This window comes from Salmo salar, chromosome 16 (genome assembly GCF_965601325.2).
Source record: "Salmo salar chromosome 16, fSalSal1, whole genome shotgun sequence".
NCBI classification, from domain to species: Eukaryota; Metazoa; Chordata; class Actinopteri; order Salmoniformes; family Salmonidae; genus Salmo; species Salmo salar.
The window spans coordinates 4,346,002-4,363,818 of NC_138306.1; the positions used below are offsets into that span (position 1 = coordinate 4,346,002).

General features: G+C 41.1%; 1 protein-coding gene and 1 long non-coding RNA gene across 10 annotated transcripts in view; both read right to left on the reverse strand.

Annotated features, from left to right (window-relative positions):
• Window positions 1-17,817, reverse strand: part of LOC106573044 (membrane-associated guanylate kinase, WW and PDZ domain-containing protein 2) — a 324,009-nt gene that overhangs the window by 157,270 nt on the left and 148,922 nt on the right. The window lies entirely within an intron of this gene.
• Window positions 1,570-8,424, reverse strand: LOC106573046 (uncharacterized). The gene is made up of 2 exons (XR_014380823.1): window positions 4,132-8,424; window positions 1,570-3,910 (listed from the first exon to the last, which is right to left on the reverse strand). It is a non-coding gene; the product is annotated as an uncharacterized LOC106573046 (long non-coding RNA).

A 17,817-nucleotide genomic window follows, 5' to 3' on the forward strand; every position in this document is an offset into this window, starting at 1 on the left:
TTGATTCCATCTTCTTATGGTCATCCTCATCGTGGTACTCGGGGGCATGATTGGTGTCACACTTTTTCAGCCCCAGCTAACACACCTGATTAAACAAATTGCATTCCGAGAACTAGAGTTCCCAATCTCTAGGATAGACTGTCACCATGATCACCTGAAAAACATAAATAGCGTCACGATTACTTTGTTTGCAAATTGGAGCAACACTGAAATTTTTTTTAAACGACAAATAAAGCAAACCGGTACACATAACAAACATCCATTAAAGTATAGTCAATATGTTCACAGAGTTGGATCATGTCTACATACAGTGTGGTTGCTAGGGAGAGGTGACATGGGGAATGTGATTAGTCTAGATAAAACAGCGTTTCTTATTCTCGGTCCTGGGGACCCAAAGGGGTGCACATTTTTTGTTTTTGCCCTAGCACAGAAATTATCCACATATCATCAAGTGTTGATGATTTTAATCAGGTGTGTAGTGCTAATGCAAAAACGGTATATCTTCCTTCACTGTCCCTGTCCCACACATACAGAAATGTGGTTGAGCAAGCAGAGCATGGGTCCCACGAGTGCACAGGCTAGTCGAGAGCACAAATTAACTTGAGATTTTGAAGTGTGACTTTGAGTGAGCAGAACATCGTCTTAAACTGTACATATAGAACTGGAAGGAAAGAAACGTGGTTCAAATGTGTAAAAAAAAAGTTACGCATTAAATTGTCCACATAGGCTCTGCTTGCTCTTCTCTCTAGACTCTGTGTTTGCTCGCGTAATGATGTTTCATCTTTCATCTCGTGCGTGTTCTACTTTTTAAATAGGATTTGACACCATACAATCCGACCTGTCAAGTTTTCGCTCTCAATTTCTCTAATTTCTCTTTCTCAAGCCTTGGTACCTTTGGGTTTGGATTTCAGGCTGATGGGGGACGGGCTTAAAGGTGGGTCATTTTCACTGGTGTGATGGACAAATTCCTGCCAGTCCAGTGTTGTGATTGGCTATTACGAGCCGTCTACTTAGCCGGCTTGGGCAATAAGTGCTGAACGACTTGGGAAACTCAGCAGCTTGATAACCAAATAAATTCTAATAGTTGCACTATTTTTTACATTTAACCTTTATGTAACTAGGCAAGTCAGATAAAAACAAATTCTTATTTTATAATGACGGCCTACCAGGGAACAGTGGGTTAACTGTTCAGGGGTTGAACGACAGATTTTCACCTTGTCAGGTCGGGGATTCGATCCAACAACCTTTCAGATACGGGCCCAACGCTCTAACAACTCAGCTACCTGACGCCCTGAGTACAATACCTTGAGTTCAGTGGAATCTACTTGCTAAATTTAGCTAGCTAATTACTTGTTAGCCAGCAACCTTCGTCTGTAAAACGAAAAGCAGACAGTCAGCTCTAGTAAACACCATTAAACGAGTTCACTAATTGCAGGCAGGAGCCAATATTTTGGGTATTAAGCCCATGGACACACATACACAGCACATGGGGATTTTAAATTAAAGGAAGACACAAAGGAAATAATCTTCTACCTGCTACAGTTCATTCAGTATATAACCAGTCTCAAATAATAAATTGTAAACTGACATAGGATTAACCAGCTAAACTAGGTTAACATGTCAGAATCAGCTTTATTCTGCAAATACATGTGCATGTACAGGACTCTATGAAATAGTGCTGCAACAATAAACAGAATATACAGACAGACGATAAACAGAATATACAGACAAAAAAAAGATATAGATGCAGATTGTCTACAGACCCACATACAGTATGTACACTATGAACACTTTAAGCTACATTATAAAATTTGCAGTTCTGGGATGATCATGCAGGGTGCATAGTCTGTGGATGAATAGTGCAAAATCCATGGATGACAGGATAATCGCAGACCAGGTGGCCGATTGGTGAGGGCCACGGAAGAAACTGGAGGGCAGGTGGCACCCAATGAACCTCTCAGCAGACTGGACAATCCATTGCAGTGATGGAGGAGGTGAGGATGGACTCAATGATGGTCGTTTAGAACTGAATCAGTACACACAGCATTCAAAGGAGGACTGAGGACAAAACAACACATTCACCAAACATTTCACTGAGGAAAACAGATTTGTTTTATAGTGATTGTCTGATTGGGAACTATCATTGTCTGTCAATTACAGAATCCCAAATTATTTCAATTTGGCATTGGAAGTTGTATTGCATACAGTCAGTAATTCAGGAGTCAAATCGCATAGGGAGTCTCATCAGATCAGATGTTATTAGCATGCCAGAACCATCTGTGGAAAGAGCACAAGTAGAAGAAAGATGTGAGTGCAAACAGAATAGATGTACACTACATGACCAAAAGTATGTGGACACCTGCTCGTCGAACATCTCATTCCAAAATCATGGGCATTAATATGGAGTTGGTCCCCCTTTTGATGCTATAACAGCCTCTACTAATCTAGGAAGGCTTTCCACTAGATGTTGGAAGATTGCTGCTGGGTCTTGCTTCCATTCAGCCACAAGAGCATTAGTGAGGTCGGGCACTGATGCTGGGTGATTAGGCCTGGTTTGCAGTCGCTGTTCCAATTCATCCCAAAATAGTTAGATGGAATTGAGGTCAGGGCTCCGTGCAGGCCATCAAGATCTTCCACACCGATCTCGGCAAACCAATTCTGTATGGACCTCGCTTTGTGCACGGGGCATTGTCATGTTGAAACAGGAACGGGCCTTCCCCAAACTGTTCTCACAAAGTTGGAAGCACAGAATCGTCTAGAATGTCACTGTATGCTGTAGCAATAAGATTTCCCTTCACTGGAACTTAGGGGCCTAGCCCAAACCATGAAAAACAGCTCCAGACCATCATTCCTCCTCTGCCAAACTTTACAGTTTGCACTATGCATTGGGGCAGGTAGTGTTCTCCTGGCATCCACCAAACCCAGATTTGTCCGTCGGACTGCCAGATGGTGAAGCGTGATTCATCACTCCAGAGAACCCGTTTCTTAGGCTTGTGTGCGGCTGGAAACCCATTTCATAAAGCTCCTGATGAATAGTTATTGTGCTGACGTTGCTTCCAGAGGCAGTTTTGAACTCGGTAGTGAATGTTGCAACCAAGGACAGACAATTTTTACATGCTTCAGCACTCAGGGGTCCCGTTCTGTGAGCTTGTGTGGCCTACCACTTCGCGGCTGAGCCATTGTTGCTCCTTGACGTTTCCAATTCACAATAACAGCACTTACAGTTGACTAGGGCTGCTCTAGCAGGGCAGAAATTTGACGAACGGACTTTATACACCTGTCAGCAACGGGTATGGCTGTAATGTTCGAATCCACGAATTTGAAGGGGTGTCCACATACTTTTGTATATATAGTATCACATGCAACATAAGTTTCCCCCTAAAACAATGGCATGAGCTTTGTCCCAATTAATCTCTGCTTAACTCCTCTCTATGCTCATCCTTCTCAAAACCCATTGGAGGAGGTCTGAGGCGAGGAACCTTGGGTCATCTCCTCCAATGGGGTTTTAGAAGGAGGCACGATGGTCAGTCATCCTTACCTCTCTCTATGAATTTGAGAGTGGCTACATTTCTCCAGCCCAATCCCTCAGCGTTTTACTGAAACAGGGGCAGGGAAAACACTTTTTTATTGTTTCAACTACTGATTGCCACTTTAAGGAACATATAAATGAGCATACAAGTATGTTTAAGCATACATGACTGTTGGGAGTGTGGTGCTATACCTTTAGCTCCCAGGTGCAGCAGAGCTGACACACTAAAGATGAAGTTGCAGCAGATGTCTTGACCACCCTGTGGCTGTTTTTCAGAAAGTGGTAGCGATGGAAGGTGTCCCAGGTACTGTTTGTGGCCAAGTCACCTCCCTCAGAACCAGTGAAGATCTCCAGGTTCTTAAAGCGGGGCATTAGCATAATCTATAGGGAGGGCAGAACAATACAGGAAATGGAATTGGATACAGGAAATTGAATTGATTACATATGTGTTATTTTATAGTTTTGATGACTTCACTATTATTCCACAATGTAGAAAATAGTAAAAATAAAGAAAAACCCTTCAATGAGTAGGTGTGTCCAAACTTTTGACTGGTACTGTATGTGCTGAGATGTGTAAGGCATAAGATGAGTTGGTGACTCACTGGTCCAAACTTGGTGTCCTCTGCCTCGCTGGTGTAGAGGTCCAGGGCGATGAAGTACGTAGGTAGAAGCTTGACTCCACCTGGTCAAATGTGTTCTCTTTGCACACACTGACCTGTCTCTTGAGAACAACTGTAGTGAGAGAGAGGACAATAAGATGTCACAGACAAAGTTCAATTGGAGTTGAAATGTTTTAACATCTTAATGTTTCATTCAAGGTAACAGTTTATTTTAAGACTGCTGTGGCTATATCAAAAGAGGCAACTATGGATAATCATTTAGCCAAATAATTTAAAACACACGATGTGGGACTGGACTGAGCCGAGCTGTAGGGCAATACTACAGTAACAGAGGGATGCTGACACTCCGATTTTTCACTTTAAAATGTATGTCAAACAAAAACCAATGATTTCAAAGTGGAACAAACCATACAACTCTATGCACAATCTGAGTCTTAGCTTCACTCTGCTACTGTGGAATTGCCCTGTACCAATCCACGCCACTTGTCAGTCAGCATGCCTGCTGTCATTTCATGCCCAACCCACCTCGTAGTAGAGAGCTATCCTCCTATACGTTTTCACTTCATCCCTTACCTACACCACTTATATTGTTTAGCAATGACTATCACATACATTCAGTATAGAACAATCGTTCTAACCAATAGATAGCAGCTGGTCATGATCCTCTCTACATGACAATTGTCTTATGCACAATGCCTTCATACAGCGTCAAAGAAATAAGAGGAACTCAGTACCACTAATGATTAAGTTACATGGGCGATTGGTGGATGTCATGGTTACCTGCAGAAAGTCCCCAGAGTGCTGTACATAGAGGGGAGCCAAGGTACCCTACTTGGAACAGAATGGACTCCTGTATCTCCTGTTTCTGTCAGCTGAGCAGAGAACAACTTCACCACCACATATTAGCAGTGGCAACGCGTCATTCAGGGCAGATGGGGCAGAGCCTCCCAAGTTTTGAGCCCCACCTGTTTTGCATGTTATTTTGGCATTAATATGTGTCACATATCAGTTTGCAAACAATGTAAAAAAATATATTAAAAAAATAATAATTGAGTTAAAGCCACATACAAACAGAAAATACGGAACATAGGGGTTGGTAATGTTCTCTAGTTGCACTGTGATTGGCTTAGTGTTCTGTCACTCATGGGGACACTACATTGCCGCAAAATCTATGGGCAGAGCTCAAAAATTCAAGCCATAGACTTATATTAGAAGTGCCCATCATTGGCCACAGATAAAATGAAACCAAATCACATTATATTTACCGCCGCTTTGATTGGACTGATCATTTCAATATTTTACTTTCAAAATCTTAGCTAGCAAGCTAGACAAGCAATCATCATCATGCATCAAGTCGGCAATCTACTGGCAAATCCTTTTCAATCCTTGTTATATGAAGAGATTATAGATAAAACGTATTGGTGCTCATCGGCCATAAACATTACACAACAAGTTGGAAATTGCAAATTCAACAATGAGTGCTAAGGCGCCACTTCAGCCCCGGATTTGATCCTAGGCTGTGTTACAGCCAGCGGTGACTGGGAGACCCATGAGGTGGGCTAGAAAAATTTGAAGACATTGGCCATCCTGTCAATCCAACATGACTTCTGCTGCGTTCAAAACAACTGGAAACTCGGAACTGGGAAATCTCTGACTTCAGTAAGTTCAAGACAACTGGGAACTCGGATAAAACTAGCTCTGGCTGGGAAAATACTGAAAATAATTTTGAACGGTCATCCAACTCAGAATTCGAAGTCGGGATTTCTGCCTTTTTTTAGAGCCCACAAGAAGGACCGGCACACTACCTTCCTGTTCAGGTGAGCACAGCACAACAAGGTGAGTCCAAAAAGGTATTGTATGCCGCTGCATTAATTATGTAATATACCAGGGAGATATGTATACTGCAGCCAAGAAAGTAATACTAACTGTATGTTGTGTAGTAAGCTGTTAATAGCCCATGTGCCTCATCCTAATAATTTGATCCCATTCCTCCCTTATAACTTAGCGAACTGTTCTGACTTGATGGTGCACATGTAGCCTATAGCCTTTTTTAGAGAAATGTAATCATTGAATATTGTAAGAGCTTTTATTGTCTGCTTATATGCCATGTTTATTTATCCAATGGTTCTGACTTGGTGTACAGGGATAATATTGTAAGAACGGCCCATGTTCTGAATTCTGTCGCTGTACATTTCAAAAGTGCTTAACACATAGTTATATTTATTACATCTGTCCTAGCTCGCTCATTAATATCTTAATCAAAATTATGGATAGCGTGTTATTGTTCCCTTATGCCATAGTTTGTACATCTCAATTGTCAATAGAAACCACATTTGTTTAAGGAAGTCAGCTATGTTTTTTTAAAAAGACAGTAAATGAGGCTGAATGAACTATTTCACTGCCAGACAAGGCTCCGCTGATAGCCAGGTGTAGCGGTGGCAAGGATCATTCCACAGTGCTGAAAAGAAAGCTCTGCTGTTGGGACAAATTTGTGTAAGCCCTAACAGTAAGTGGGCACCGTTTGTCACCATTATAGTGCAATTAATGTATTGTTTAGTGTTGTGTAGTGGCTTTGTTGGCATGCATCAACATTTTAATATTTTTTTTTGCTTCACCAAGATTTACATGCTAATATCGCCACTGCATATTAGTGACAGTGAACCTGCATGGAAAGAGGGATGTAGAGAGAGACATGGTTTCAGGTTATTCTCATTTATTGTAACTGTACAAGAAAAATTATCAAACATTTATTTCAATCAGATTGTAGCTCAACGTATGCTGTTAGCAGTTTACTATACTGGCTATTATTTGGTTCAGAGCCTGACCTCTCTTGGCACCCCCTCCACTTCAATCACTGACCTCTTCCACAATGAGGGTCTTCCCTGTCCGTTCTCAACCTGCCTCCCCCCTCTTCTGCCACCCATTCATGCTGGCCTTTCAAGTCCTCCTCCTCTACTAAAATCCCCTCTCAACTTAGGTACAATGCTCTTAGTTAAACCAGAGACTGTATAGAAAATGAAACCACCTTGGGTTTGCTTAAACCACAAGATGTAACATTAGCTAGCTAATTCATTTTGTATAACGTTAGTTAGCTAGCTAACGTTAGCTAGTTAGCTTCCTACCTAATTGACGTTCGGCTACCTTTCCTCATCAATAGCTTGCTTTAATAACAGAAGTCCAAATAACTACTTACTATAATTTCAATATTGAAATCATAGTTGATTAGCTAGCTAGTTGGTTATCTAGTTTCTCTACTGAAAAACTGTTGAACTTACCTCTTTATTATTGTCAGTGATCGCTCACCTTTCACCGTCCCCTTTCATCTCAATGGGCAAAAATCCGGTTAGAGAGCTGTCAAACAGTGTTTGGTCCGAAAACCTGACCAATTGAGTTTCAGTAAAATGCTACAGGCTATGTTCATTGGCTAGAATTTCCCCTTGTCATAAAAGTATAGTAAGCAGTTGCGAGAGAAAATGGATTTTGGTGTGAGAGGGAGAAAAGTCATCCATGTGGGGACGCGCCGTATTTGTGAGTGTGCAGTAATTTTTGAGTCTTGACATGTAGTAAGTATTTCTTCAGGCGAACATAAATCTCTACTCGTCACACCCTGATCAGTTTCACCTGTCCTCGTTATTGTCTCCACCCCCTCCAGGTGTCACCGGAGAAAAATGTTATTACCTTTGCTGTTCTTCGTCAGAATGCACTCCCAGGACTTCTACTTCAATAACAAATGTTGGTTTGGTTCCAAATAATCCATTGTTATATCCAAATAGCGGCGTTTTGTTCGTGTGTTCAGACACTATCCGAAAGGGTAAATAAGGGTGACGAGCATGGCGCATTTCGTGACAAAATTTTTTGAAATATTCCATTACCGTACTTCGAAGCATGTCAACCGCTGTTTAAAATCAATTTTTATGCCATTTTTCTCGTAAAAAAGCGATAATATTCCGACCGGGAAAGCGTGTATACGTACAAAGAGAGAGAAAATAAAAACATCTCGTGCCCTCGTGCACGAGCCTGAGTCTCAGAGTACTCTGATCGGCCACTATCCAAACGCGATAATGTGCTTCAGCCTGGGGCTGCCTCGATATCATTCAGCTTTTTCCCGGGCTCTGAGAGCCTGTGGGAGCCGTAGGAAGTGTCACGTTACAGCAAAGATCCTCAGTCTTCAATAAAAAGAGCCAAGATGAACAACAACTTGTCAGACAGGCCACTTCCTGTTCAGAATCTTCTCAGGTTTTTGCCTGCCATATGAGTTCTGTTATACTCACAGACACCATTCAAACAGTTTTAGAAACTTTAGGGTGTTTTCTATCCAAAGCCAATAATTATATGCATATTCTAGTTACTGGGCAGGAGTAGTAACCAGATTAAATCGGGTACGTTTTTTATCCGGCCGTGTCAATACTGCCCCCTAGCCCTAACAGGTTAAGAAGCCTACAAGGAACCCCGGTCTCCCACGTGCCTGCTCATGACACAGGGATTATTTCGCTAAATAGCCCAGTACTGTGTAGCCTACTTCCGATCATCATGTTGTACAGCGCCATATTTTCTGTTACATCCTAACGGAAACCCAGAGGGTTTTTCGTTTTTCTTGGAATATAAACACCATAATATTAATAAAATGAATCCCAAACTCTAAACGTAATTGGAAAGGTAGATACAAATTATTTGTGACATTGTGGTTACAATAAAGAATGTAAACGAGATACAAATAAGATGCTGTGTTTTTATTTACAGTAGTGATGGACAGCTGGTGGCATTTTGAAAACAGGTTTTCAAACACTTGTTGCCCGATTATCAGGACAAAAGACTCTTTATAGCCCGGCTACTCTAGGTGTGAACATCCCCCTACCTGCAATGTATTCGATGCTTAAATTCTCTGAAGTGTTACATTTCTAACTCAAAATAGCAGTACAAGTATTTCTTCATCAACATCTTTATGCTTTCGTTAATAAAATAACTAGAAAAAAGACAATAAAAATCTAGATGGTTATTTAAACTACATTTTAGTTGCACTTCCACCAAGCTCCACAACCACGGGAAAACCTTGCTGAGATGATCAATGTATTTGTTGCATTGTAGTATCGTCAATTTCTCTAGCCAAAACGTCTTGATACCCTCAAAAGTTTGGACACACCTACTCATTCCAGGGTTTTTCTTTATTTTTACTATTTTGTACATTGTGGAATAATAGTGAATACATCACAACTATGAAATCAGTTAAGAACAAATTCATATTTGCAAGGATAGCCTACTCCTTCCTCCCCGTCGGGGAATTGAACCCCGGTCTCCCGCGTGCCTGCATGACATGGGGATTATTTAGCTAAATAGCCCAGCACTGTAGCCCACTCCCGACCGTCACGTTGTACAGCACCATAAACCCATAGGGTTTTTCATTTTTCTTGGAGTAGAAACACCATAATATTAATCAAATTAATTAAGCAACATTTCTTAAAATCAGTCACATATGCTATGTTCGTACAAAAAAGGTTTTAAATTCTCTCATACAGCCACTATTGAAGGGTATCAAATGATTCTCAAAGATGCCCTCTGGTGGTCAAACTAGCATAACGAGCATTAATGGTACCAGTGGTTGACACTTAAATAATGTGCCATAGAATTCTGCAGCACCACACAAGCTGTGCTGCAGTATGCTGCAACTTTTAAAGGATGAACCACTTTCCCTCTCTTCCACATACCGGTACTTACAACATGTAGCAGTGTAGCATCAACACATGCTACACTGTTTCATCAACCATACACTACAGGTGTACACGCACCATTGACAAGCTTTCCAACCAGGTGTAATGATGAGTTCAATGTACAATCTCCTAGGTGCAACCAAGCAAACACCACCTCTTCCTTTAATCTGACCTTCGAATCTTTGTCAACCGACCTTTATTTGGAGGGTTTTTAAATGCCGTCCCTTGGGCTCGCTGTCCCACCTCTTCTGCCACACATCTATCTTTCCCGGTCATACTGTCTGAACTAACTTGACTGTGTATCAGGGTTCCCCAAATGTCTGCATATTTAAATAATTATTTCGTTCATAAACTAGTTATCTTCTCTAGGGTCGGTGGGACGAAATCGTCCCACCTGCGGTTGACATGCTTCGAAGTACGGTAATGGAATATTTAGAATTTTTTTGTCACGAAATGCGTCGTGCGCGTGACCCTTATTTACACTTCGGATAGTGTCTTGAACGCACGAACAAAACGCCGCTATTTGGATATAACTATGGATTATTTTGAACCAAACCAACATTTGTTATTGAAGTAGAAATCCTGGGAGTGCATTCTGACGAAGAACAGCAAAGGTAATAACATTTTTCTTACAGTAAATCTGACTTTGGTGAGTGCTAAACTTGCTGGGTGTCTAAATAGCTAGCCCTGTGATGCCGGGCTATCTACTTATAATATTGCAAAATGTGCTTTCACCGAAAAGCTTTTTTTTTTTTAAATCGGACATAGCGAGTGCATAGAGGAGTTCTGTATCTATAATTCTTAAAATAATTGTTATGTTTCTTGTGAACGTTTATCGTGCGTAATTTAGTAAATTCACCGGAAGTTTGCGGGGGGTATGCTAGTTCTGAACGTCACATGCTAATGTAAAAAGCTGGTTTTTGATATAAATATGAACTTGATTGAACAAAACATGCATGTATTGTATAACATAATGTCCTAGGTGTGTCATCTGATGAAGATCATCAAAGGTTAGTGCTGCATTTAGCTGTGGTTTGGGTTTATGTGACATTATATGCTAGCTTGAAAAATGGGTGTCTGATTATTTCTGGCTGGGTACTCTGCTGACATAATCTAATGTTTTGCTTTCGTTGTAAAGCCTTTTTGAAATCGGACAGTGTGGTTAGATTAACGAGAGTCTTGTCTTTAAAATGGTGTAAAATAGTCATATGTTTGAGAAATTGAAGTAATAGCATTTCTAAGGTATTTGAATAACGCGCCACCGGATTCCACTAGCTGTTACGTAGGTGGGATGATTTCGTCCCACTGGCCCTAGAGAAGTTAAAATCAATTATTATGCAATTTTTCTCGTAAAAAAGTGATAATATTCCGACCAGGAATCTGTGTTCTAGTACAAAGACAGAGAAAATAAAAGCATGGGGTCGCCTCGTGCACGCGCCTCAGTCTCATAGTACTCTGACCGACCACTATCCAAACGCGCGAATGTTTTTCAGCCAGGGGCTGCCTCGACATCATTCAGCTTTTTCCCGGGTTCTGAAGGCCTATGGGAGCCGTAGGAAGTGTCACGTTACAGCAAAGATCCTAAGTTTTCAATAAAAAGAGTCAGGTTTTTGCCTGCCATATGAGTTCTGTTATAGTCACAGACACCATTCAAACAGTTTTAGAAACTTTAGGGTGTTTTCTATCCAAAGCCAATAATTATATGCATATTCTAGTTTCTGGGGAGTAGTAACCAGATTAAATCGGGTACGTTTTTTATCTGGCCGTGTAAATACTGCCCCCTAGCCCTAACAGGTTATGTAATTGTTAGTCCTGTTAAGGAGCTGTACCATTTTCAAAAACAACCACTTCAGGCTGCCATGACAGTCATGTTGTTTTATGTCATTTCAAATAGTTATAGTGCACAGTAATAATGGTTGGTGGCAGGATATGTGGTGTTATCAGAAAGCCCCCCCAAAAGGAAATTAATACAAAAAACAATGTTTGTCTGAAGCTGAAAAAGACAGGAAATTCAAAAGCTAATTTGACCTATGCACTAACAAGGCTTTTCAGGATAAACAGTTTGACTACTGCTAGAGTATTGTAGCTTTATTGATCTACTAACATTGGATGGGTTGATTAGGAATCAAACATACTCTCAAACAGCCTAATACTTACTCTCAGAGTAGGTTTACCATATTAATGTATTTGGTAATGTAAATGTATTTTTTCATTTAAGACACACATGAAATCTGCCATTTGGGAATCTGTTGAATGTTCCTAATCTTGATTGAAAAAAAAACTATCATATTTGACCTTTTATTTAACTAGGCAAGTGAATTTTTATTTACAATGACGGCCTATCCTGCCCAAACCCTAACCTGGATGACGCTGTGGCAATTGAGCGCCACTCTATGGGACTGTCATGCTGAAAGACCCAGCCACGTTTCATCTTCAATGCCCTTGCTGATGGAAGGAGGTTTTCACTCAAAATCTCACGATAAATGGCCCCATTCATTCTTTCCTTTACACGGATCAGTCGTCCTGGTCCCTTTGCAGAAAAACAGCCCCAAAGCATTATGCTTCCACCCCCATGCTTCACAGTAGGTATGGTGTTCTTTGGATGCAACTCAGCATTCTTTGTCCTCCAAACACGACGAGTTGAGTTTTTACCAAAAAGTTATATTTTGGTTTCATCTGACCATATGACATTCTCCCAATCCTCTTCTGGATCATCCAAATGCTCTCTAGCAAACTTCAGATGGGCCTGGACATGAACTGGCTTAAGCAGGGGGACACGTCTGGCACTGCAGGATTTGAGTCCCTGGCGGCGTAGTGTGTTACTGATGGTAGGCTTTGTTACTTTGGTCCCAGCTCTCTGCAGGTCATTCACTAGGTCCCCCCGTGTGGTTCTGCGATTTTTGCTCACCGTTCTTGTGATCATTTTGACCCCACGGGGTGAGATCTTGCGTGGAGCCCCAGATCGAGGGAGATTATCAGTGGTCTTGTATGTCTTCCATTTCCTAATAATTGCTCCCACAGTTGATTTCTTCAAACCAAGCTGCTTACCTATTGCAGATTCAGTCTTCCCAGCCTGGTGCAGGTCTACAATTTTGTTTCTGGTGTCCTTTGACAGCTCTTTGGTCTTGGCCATAGTGGAGTTTGGAGTGTGACTGTTTGAGGTTGTGGACAGGTGTTTTTTATACTGATAACAAGTTCAAACAGGTGCCATTAATACAGGTAACGAGTGGAGGACAGAGGAGCCTCTTAAAGAAGAAGTTACAGGTCTGTGAGAGCCAGAAATCTTGCTTGTTTGTAGGTGACCAAATACTTAATTTCCACCATAATTTGCAAATAAATTCATTACAAATCCTATAATGTGATTTTCTGGAATTTCTTTTCTTATTTTGTCTGTCATAGTTGACGTGTACCTATGATGAAAATTACAGGCCTCTCTCATCTTTTTAAGTGGGAGAACTTGCACAATTGGTGGCTGACTAAATACTTTTTTGCCCCACTGTATTTGTATTTGCATATTTGTTGTGTAAAGCATTACTACTCTTCACTTGTGTTATGAGGTATTCATTGAAATCCTGAAACATAAAGGCTGAGTGGGCCCACGAAGGACCCCAGTGTACTACGCTTTGGCTTAGAGGCAGAAGTGAATGAACATTGAATGTAATGTGCACTTCTCCGTACAGTGACGCTACACCTCCAACAAAGTACACTAATGCCTTGTGGGCGTAATCGACCTGCCCTACAATTATTTCAGACCCCAACAGAATGCTTACTCCCTCTATCAGCAAAGCCCAATGAGAGTGATACATCTGTGGGAGTATGGCTTTCAGGACTGGCAAGCTATAGTAGAGAAGCCAGTGTTGCCACTTGTGGGCTTTCTGGAATTTTGCTTTCAGTTACTGATCTTGGAACTCAAGCAATACTATTTGGAGGTTTTATAGACAGAAGATGTCAATTATCTGGGTTTAATGTACCATAGTGTGCATAGCTCTTGGAATCAATCCATAAAGTGGCCATCTGTCTGCACACTCCAAGTAACACACAGGGACCATTCCATTGATCAAATCAAACTTAGGTAAACCCAAAATGGCAGATGAGCCCTTCGTGCCCAATATAGTTTGGCCGTCAGTCATAACTATTTCTCTTATCTCTACAGTGGTTTGGTGATCTCTGTCGTTCGGTTTCTTATCTAAACATGTGTAAACCTTTGACGTTCAATTTGTGTGTTGTATCCCAGAGTGAAGGCACAGTCCACAACCATACTCTCTATTAAATTGTTTGAAGTTCTGTAGTAATGGTCTTGCTACCGCATCACAAACATAACATAATGAGAGTTGCACATTCCTCCACAAAAGACTTGAAATAGCAGGTCATATAGCTTTTTGGATCCAAACCACACAAAAGCACATGCTTATCTCTTTTTTTCATTTATTAACTCGTAACTAGTTAAGAACAAATTCTTATTTTCAATGACGGGTCTAGGAACAGTGGGTTAACTGTTCAGGGTCAGAACGACAGATTTTTTTTTCCTTGTTAGCTTGGGGATTCGATCTTGCAACCTTTCAGTTAGTAGTCCAACAGCACTAACCACTAGGCTACCTGCCGCCCCATAAGGCTACCTGCCGGCACTAAGAGCTCTACTCTCTGGGGGTATTTCCTTGACACAACACAGTATTGGCCAAATACTGAATTTGGAGGACTGAAAGACTGGTACACCATCACAATTAACCTGTTTGGGATAGGTGGCAGTATTTACACGGCCGGATAAAAAACGTACCCGATTTAACCTGGTTACTACTCCTGCCCAGAAACTAGAATATGCATATAATTAGTAGATTTGGATAGAAAACACTCTAAAGTTTCTAAAACTGTTTGAATGGTGTCTGTGAGTATAACAAAACTCATATGGCAGGCCAAAACCTGAGAAGATTCTATACAGGAAGTGCCCTGTCTGACAATTTATTGTCCTTCTAGGGCATCTCTATCAAAAATATAGCATCTCTTCTGTAACGTGACATTTTCTAAGGCTTTCATTGGCTCTCAGAAGGCGCCAGAAAGTGGAATGATAGCTCTCCAGCTATTTTAAAATCTGACACCGCGATTGCATTAAGAAGTTCTGTATCTATAATTCTTAAAATAATTGTTATGTTTTTTGTCAACGTTTATCATGAGTAATTTAGTAAATTCACCGGAGGTTTGCGGTGGGTATGCTAGTGCTGAACATCACATGCTAATGTAAAAAGCTGTTTTTTGATATAAATATGAACTTGATTGAACAAAACATGCATGTATTGGATAACATAATGTCCTAGGAGTCAAAGGTTAGTGCTGCATTTAGCTGTGGTTTTGGTTTTTGTGACATATATGCTTGCTTTGAAAATGGCTGTGTGATTATTTTTGGGAGGGTACTATCCTTACATAATCTAATGTTTTGCTTTCGTTGTAAAGCCTTTTTGAAATCAGACAATGTGGTTAGATAAAGGAGAGTCTTGTCTTTAAAATGGTGTAAAATAGTCATATGTTTGCATTTTTTAGGTATTTGTATTTCGCGTCACGCTATACCATTGGATATTGGTGAGGCGTTCCGCTAGCGGAATGTCTGTCCCTATTAAATATAAGGGACAAGAAATCATCATCACTGTATGTCTTCAAGGTCTGATATAAAGTGCCATCGCCTATATTTAAGTGATAATGTCAGAGAAGCCAGTGTTTGGAAGATATATGTGATTAATTTCAGGAAACTAGGTGTATGTCGATAATGGCGCCGGAGGGATGGCTGTTGTTTTACGGGCTTCTAACCGACTGTGCTATTTTTCGTAGTTTTTTCGCATTTTTTGTAACTCATTTTGTACATAATGTTGCTGCTACCGTCTCTTATGACCGAAAAGAGCTTTTACTCACCTCGAACGAGACAACAACAAAAAATATTAAATGAGTCTTGCGCAAAGGATATACTGCTTTGTTGAGACAAAACCAAATCCTAGTCATCCGCGTGAAGACGTAGAAAAAGGGGGAGGAGGGTGGGGTGCCTTGTAAGAATTTGCCGACGAGTAGGTAAACCACCACGATCCTCTGCATTATTGGCCAATGTGCAATCATAGGGAAAAAAACTGGACGATCTACGATTAAGACTATCCTACCAACGGGACATTAAAAACTGTAATATCTTATGTTTCACCGAGACGTGGCTGAACAATGACACAAATAATATAGAGCTGGCTGGCTTCTCAGTGCATTGGCAGGACAGAGCACATGCGTCTGGTAAGACGAGGAATGGAGGTGTGTGTCTATTTGTCAATAACTCCTTGTGGTCTAACATTAAAGAAGTCCTGAGGTATTGCTCACCTGAGGTAGAATACCTCTTGATAAGCTTTAGACCACAATATCTACCAAGAGATTTCTCATCTATATTATTCGTAGCCATCTATTTACCACCACAAACCGATGCTGGCACTAAGACCTGTATAAGGTGTGGCAAAGAAGGGGGTCGAGTGATAAATGGCAGATATGTGAGGGCCGAACTAATAAAGGGGCTCTGCCCGATCACTAAAATGGCCACCCCGATCAGAACTACAGATCACAAAATGGCCGACTGCCAAAACTACAATTCCCAGAAGCAAGGGGAACCCTCAGAAGGTGGAGCCGACCCACAGATAAAGGGTCAAGAAAAACCAGGAAGAGAGAGAGAGGGCGGGAAGGATCTATGAACCATAGAGAAAGAGACAATCTACATTGGCTGGATTTACCGTGTACGAGCTGTTTTGGACTTACCTGTTGGCGTTTAGACCTGGACCTACCGAGAACCAGATTTGTGTACCGAACCCTGCTATCCTTGACCTTACCTGCGGCCTGGGTGGACCAGGACAGAGAAACAAACACACAGGTACTGTCATGTTCGAAAGAACTTTCATTCTGGGCTGACTTTGGTGACAGTTTCCCACTTAATTTGTGACAAACGCTCCAAACATTGAAGAGGTTTGCCACAAAGGCCATAAGCAAACAAGAAAATTATCATCCAGAGGTGGTGCTCCTAGTGGCCTGGGACTTTAATGCAGGCAAACTTCAATCCATTTTACCTCATTTCTACCAGCATGTCACATGTGCAACCAGAGGAAAAAAAAGTAGAGACCACCTTTACTCCACACACAAAGATGAATACAAACTTCTCCCTCTCTCTTAATTTGACAAATCTGACCATAATTCTATCCTCCTGATTCCTGCTTATAAGCAAAAACCAAAGCAGGAAGTATCAGTGACTCGCTCAATATGGAAGTGATCAGATGACGCAAATGCTACGATAAAGGACTGTTTTGCTACCAGTGGAATATGTTATGGGATTCATCCAATTGCATTGAGGAGTATGCCACCTCAGTCACCGGCTTCATCAATAAGTGCATCGACGACAACGTCCCCACAGTGACCGTATGTACATATCCCAGCCAGAAGCAATTAATTACAGGCAACATCCGCAACAAGCTAAAGAGTAGAGCTGCCACTTTCAAGGAGCGGGACACTAATCCGGACACTTATCCTCTTACATCTAGACGTTCCGCTAGCGGAACACCTGCTCCAATATCCTATGATGGGCGTGGCGCGAAATACAAACTCCTCTAAAATCCGAAAACTTCCATTTTCCAAACATATGACTATTTTACAGCATTTTAAAGACAAGACTCTAATTAATCTAACCACACTGTCCGATTTCAAAAAGGCTTTACAGCGAAAGCAAAACATTAGATTATGTCAGCAGAGTACCCAGCCAGAAATAATCAGACACCCATTTTTCAAGCTAGCATATAATGTCACAAAAACCAAAACCACAGCTAAATGCAGCACTAACCTTTGATGATCTTCATCAGATGACAACCCTAGGACATTATGTTATACAATACATGCATGTTTTGTTCAATCAAGTTCATATTTATATCAAAAACCAGCTTTTTACATTAGCATGTGACGTTCAGAA